The following is a 6,045-nucleotide window of genomic DNA, read 5'->3' on the forward strand; positions in this document are numbered from 1 at the left end:
GGGTCTAACACCATCTGCCTACTATGGACATAATTCTCTGCAATTTATATTCTCAGCAAGTCAATCTTCGCGAGACATTTCAATATTGAGAGGGGAGTTGCAAACTATGCAACAACGTTTTCAGCAAATGGAAGCAGAAAGAGAATGGGAGCGTGCCAAAATTGGGGAAGAACGTGCTAGAATGGAGCAAGAGCGTGCTAAATTTTGGCAGTTGCATGATCGATTCGATCGTCTTATGAATTTTGTGCAACAATAATTTTCAGGAAATGATCTTAGTGCTCCACCAACTCAGGTATTATATTTAGTAAATATTTAAAATTTTAATATATAAAAAGCTTACAATGAAGTGTTAAAAATTATATGGTATTATTCAGTAGGTTCTTGAGCACGCTAGTGACCAAGGTGAAAAATTTTCTTCATCATTTGGTAGCCAACAAAATGTATGCAGTCATTCATTTCATACACTTTAATTTTTTATTTTATTAATGTATATAAAATATTTGAATGTTATTATACTAATTATTAAACTATGTATTAATTAGATGTATATTTAAACGTGAATGAAGTTAATATAAATTTCAGTTTCTGAATTTAAGCTCTTTAATAAAAATAAATTTTTATTAAATGAATTTAGAAAAAATATATATTTTTACATAATGACGACGTTTGCGTTCGTCGTGGATTGCTAAATGAATAATTTAGTGGCATTTGTAGCATAAAACGTCACTATAAGTAGCGACGCTTTTATCAACAAACGTCGCTTGTTAAGTGGCACTTTTTATACAAACAGCATTAAAGCAACAATGTTTTTCTCATAAAAATGTCATTGAATTAGCGGTGAATAAAAGATATAAACGTCGCTAATATAAAGGCGTTTTCAAATTCAAATACCTCTAAAGTAGCGGCGTTTTCAGATACAAATGCCATCAAAGCAATAACATTTTTTCTCATAAAAATGTCATTAATTTAATAGCATCTCAAAGATAGAAACGCCGTTAAAATAATAGCATTTCAGATATAAATGTCGCTAATATTAAAATATTTTTTGAAAACATCGCTATTTATCGCGACGCGTGTATAGCTATCGCGTGACATTTTTGACAAATATCACAAATCTTTTTGTGATGTTTATAAACACCTTTAAACATTAAAAAAAATATTACTAAAAATCAAAACCCTGTTGTACCCACGGCTCACGTCCTTTCTACTCTCTTAGAGAATCAATAATTATTTCTTACCGTTATGTTTATGGGAAAGGAAAGAAAACTGTCAGTTAATGCAGCAGGAAAGAACTGATCATATATAATCATTTGTGTTTGGCACTGTCGAGTGTCGACTATATATACATATAACAGATTCTTTTTCTTTCATCTTATCTTTTTGGAAATGAATTCTTATAACTTTGATTTGGATAATTAAGTTAAAATTGAAAAACACATCAAATTTATTTTGGATTCATAGATTTATTTAACATTATATTTGCAATCCATACTAGCCTTTAGAATCAATCGGCAGAACCAAACTTTATAAATACCGTAATCGTTATTTAATTTGTTGCCTATGAAAATTGAAGCCAAGAAATTGACCATGTGAGAAAAGGAAAATGAACTGATATATATATATATATATATATATATATATATATATAGATTGCTCTGCAGTCTGCCAATAGATAAAGATTTCATTACAAGATAACTGTTGTAACCCAAGAGAAAGGAATCGTGTGGCTCATATGTTAGCGAGATATGCTCTGGAAGCTAGCACCTCTGTGATATGGGATGGGGTGTGTCCCTCCTTTATTCGGGATGCTGGTAGTTCTGATATCCATTTAATGCAGTAATTTCATATTTTCCTTTAAAAAAAAAAACTGTTGTAACCCATAATGAACATATATGGAATAAACACACACGGAAGGTAAAAAATGTAGATTATTTTTAATTGCAGCCCAACAACTCAATTCTTCTTCCTTGTCCCTATTCGTTTGTTAATCCTCCTCTTGATCTGTAATTTGAAAATAGATTAGTAGTTAAATAATGTAACATAGCTCAGTAAACGAGGTCAATGCATAACATAATTTTTTTATAGAATTGCGTTAAACTAATGAAAAAAAAGTGTTTAACAAGTCCATGTTCCCACTACAAAAATTGCCTGAATTAAACTCTGTAAATCCAGAGATTCCCGATGAAATGGTCAGAGGGACAAGGGGGAAGAGATTCCCAGATGGAAATTGCCATGAAGGGTACTTGTTTCAGTGCGGGAGAAAATGACGGACACCTTCCTTCTTGACAGGTGCGTTTGATGAAAAATCAATAAATGGAAATGAAAAGAGTAGGGCCAAGGCTTTGAACAAAACAGTACCGTAGGGGTTGAAAGTGACTCTACTTGTAGGGAGGTGGGGACCAAGATGGAGAGAACAATAATCTAATTGACAAAATCAACCCTCAGATTTTCCTGTTTTGCGTGCCATGCCACTGACAACCAGGCATCTCTTGGAATTGATTTCGTGGTTCAGACCGTTCATGACTTGATGGTTCTTCCCTATTCAGATCCCGAAAGGTTCAATTCATATTTTGAAAACTTTACTAGTATATTTTCTAACAGGAGATTTGACGTGTCTTATTTTTATTAATTAACTTCAGCAGATCTCATTCGGACCAAAGCAGATCACAGGTATACACCACATGAAACAATTTCTACCGAGCTTATGATAGGACAATGATGGAATATTGACAATGGCTATATCAGACATTGACAAAAGCTACAAAAAAATTTCACAATGATATTATATCATACTGACTCTTCTCTTCATTCACCGTTCAAAGGAAATTGCAACGGCCAATCCATTTTTGGTCAAAACGGTAAGCTCATTGAAATTGAGCTTGCTGTGAGGGACTTGAAATGTTCGGATGGAACAAAATCTTGCGGCAAATTGGCCCTACCGATAATTCTCCTCGTATTGTTCTGCAGACTCTGTTGGACCAATTGTTTAACAGCTTTCTTCTCCTCGCTTATCATGCTTTCTTCTTCCACCAAGCACTACTTTCCATTTGGATTTGTTGAACAGGGTGAAGACCCGCAAACAGGAGCAGACACTGTTGCACTCATATTCCCACCAAAGGTCTCTGAAACTTGCTTACCTTTGTCCACGCTCAAGACCTCCAAAATTCTAGAAGCTCTCCTGTGCTAACGTACTACCCAAATGTGTTAGTTCAAGCAAACGAAACAATGCCTGCTTCAATCATGGCCTGTCTTTCTCCATATGTTTTATGTGCCATTACCATGAAAACGTATGATGCCTTCTCCTGGCACCCTGCCGAGTCTGTCCAATTCAACACATCAACCAAAATTGGGAACGCTTCTGGCGCAATAGTAACGCCTTTTCTACCTTCAGGATTGGATTCTACATTGCTCAAAATTGAAAGAATTCTTTCATTAACTTCCATGTCTCCCAATGCATGCAGCAGAAAGGATATCAAATTAGATTCCAGAATGAAGGAAATGTTTGATGGAGAGATGGATAGATTATAAAGAGCTCGAAGAGCATCCTCTCTTGCTTGAGACCTACTTTTTCTATCCAAAATCTTGAGGGTTTTTACCAAGAAAGGGGTAGCCCCTGAAGATCCAATGATAGGCTCAGTCGAATCCAAGGCGCTCAACCCAAGGAAATTTGCTACCATGGCATCTGAAACTTCCTGGCTTAGTGCATTTGGGGATTCAATAAGCTTTAGCATCTTATGCACAGCACCAGCTTTAACAATGGCTGCTTTGTTCCTGCAAAAGGGTTTTACAAAGATTTACTGAAATTAAATTATAAGGATTAAAAACAAGAAATTTCATGATAACAAACAAAAGCTATGCCCTGAAAATGTCAGTTAAAAAGATGAAGGAGAAAAGGAAATGAGTTGGATAAAAGACAAACTAAATGCATTATTCTACAAACCCGGAGCTGTTTCAAGAAAATAACAGGACCTGAAGACATGGAAAACGACTAGTCCAGGCAAATTTCCTTCAATCATTTCAGACATTTTATTTTCTCATAAAAAAAAAAAAAACCCAACATTGGCAAGAAACACAGATGAAAAAACATAATGGAGCAACAAAACAAAGCAACAACAATAATTCCACATTAAGATTAAAAACATAAAAATATAAATAGCCACATTAGACAAGGACTTCCCATTCAATTCACAAAAAAAAAAAAAAAGGAATTTAGGAAACCCATGCATTATTTCCGATTCCTAGATTAAGCAAAGCATACAGAGCAGGTATCTGTGAATCAGAATCTTCAAAATCAAGTATTGCAACCAATGGAGGAATCGTTCCGAGCATGGCCAAACTCACTCTGGCTTCCAAGTCTTCTTTAGTAAGCAACCTGACACTGTTCGCAGCTTTTCTCTTCTTTTCTTCTTCTTCCACTTGCAATTCCTTGACCATGCCCTTCAACTCCTCCAAAGCTTCCACTTTGTGCTTAGTCTCAGCATCAGTTTCCCTTTCCGCTAAGTTCAAGAGATCCGCTAGTTTCTCTGACTTGCCATTGTTGTTGGGTTTTTTTGGTTCGTTGGACTCTTTCAAGACCGACTTTTTTGTGGCGGTGGGAGGAGGAGGAGGCTGAGGGACGGTGTCGTTGAGCAATTCTTGCATGAGCAGGTGGTGGTGCCGGGAGCTGCCGCCGCAGCTTGTTGCGTCAAAAATTTTTCTTCGGAATGCGGCGCCGGAGAAGGCTAGCCATAGTCTGAAGCGGTTGGCGGCAGTGATGGTGGTGGAAAGGCGATCGGGGACTATGGATCCGATGTCGTTTCGGTGACAACTGGCCATTCGTTTGTGAAAAAATCAAACTTTACATTTGCAAAAGAAAAAAGAACGAAGCTTTGAGAGGAAGAAGAGCGTCGAATTCATTTCTCTCTGTCTTATTTATTTACTAATAATTTATACACTTTTTTTACGAGCTCAGAGACGGTGCAAAGAGGGTGTGTGGAGTGAAATGAGTTTTTTATTTTTGTTTTTTGTTTTAATTTATTTATAGGAACATCGTCGTGTTAAAACACAGTGAATTGCACGGGGCTGTTTGGATAGCCTCGTTAGGTGGCTAATTTTTTTTTTAGGTAAATCAAATTTTCCTTTTCCATCAAAATAAAAATTAAAGCTGATTTTAACTTTTTACTCTTTTGTAATTCAGAAAAATATCTTCAAATATAATATGGAAAATTATATTGAAATTCATTTCTTAAAATTGTTTAAAATAAAATAAATAATTAAATGAATACCTTTTTTATTAAAAAAATAATAATTTTCTTTTGCTCAAGAAACACATCCTTCAAAACTTGCTTTATCAATCAAAGAAAAAAAACTTATTTGAGGGAAAACAATAAAGGAAAAGAGAGGGTCGAGGGGAGGGAGAGGTTTAAAAGAGTAGTTTACATAGAAAAAAAAAAAGAAAATAAATCTATGATTAACTTGACATGAGGAGGCATTAGCAAAATAATAATAATAATAATAAAAGAAATTGGAGAAAAGTGGCGGCAAGTAAAGTTAGGAACTGAGCCAAGTAAGAAAGAAACTGAGCTGACGGAAAGGGTAGTTGAGCCGAGTATAAAAGGAATTGAGCTGGGAAAAAAAAAGGCAAAGCCAGAAGTGGGGCTGAAAGCTGACAAAGCAGAAGTTGAATTTGAAGATATAGACAAGGAGAAAGGAGCAATCATTTCTATTGACTTGGCTATTGATCATTAGTCAGTTTGCATGGAATTTTGTATTGCTAGCTGACTAATAGTCTGTTTTGCAGTTGCCATTTTATTTGTTATTTTTAACCAATATTTAGTAAATCTATTAGCTAAATTCCAGCACATGATGCGCTTACATAAGACTTGCATCGTAGCGGCTAGGAATTCAGTGAATGAAATGACCAAGCTTATTGCTCTTCTTTTCTAATTCTCTCTCTTCTCTTTGTCTCATTCAGTTTCCCCTTCATTCTGTTATCTTTTTCTATTTCTGTCAAATTCAATCTCTCTAGTCACCCCAATTTGTGACAAATTGGTATCATAGCTTATA

The 6,045-nt window shown here is 35.3% G+C and overlaps 1 pseudogene; it reads right to left on the reverse strand.

Moving 5' to 3' along the window:
- Positions 1 to 2,490: 2,490 nt before the first annotated feature.
- On the reverse strand, positions 2,491 to 5,103 carry LOC111304058 (uncharacterized; annotated as a pseudogene).
- Positions 5,104 to 6,045: the final 942 nt, after the last annotated feature.

The sequence above is a fragment of the Durio zibethinus genome, chromosome 13 (assembly GCF_047325235.1).
Source record: "Durio zibethinus cultivar Kanyao isolate XHJ-2024 chromosome 13, ASM4732523v1, whole genome shotgun sequence".
NCBI lineage: Eukaryota > Viridiplantae > Streptophyta > Magnoliopsida > Malvales > Malvaceae > Durio > Durio zibethinus.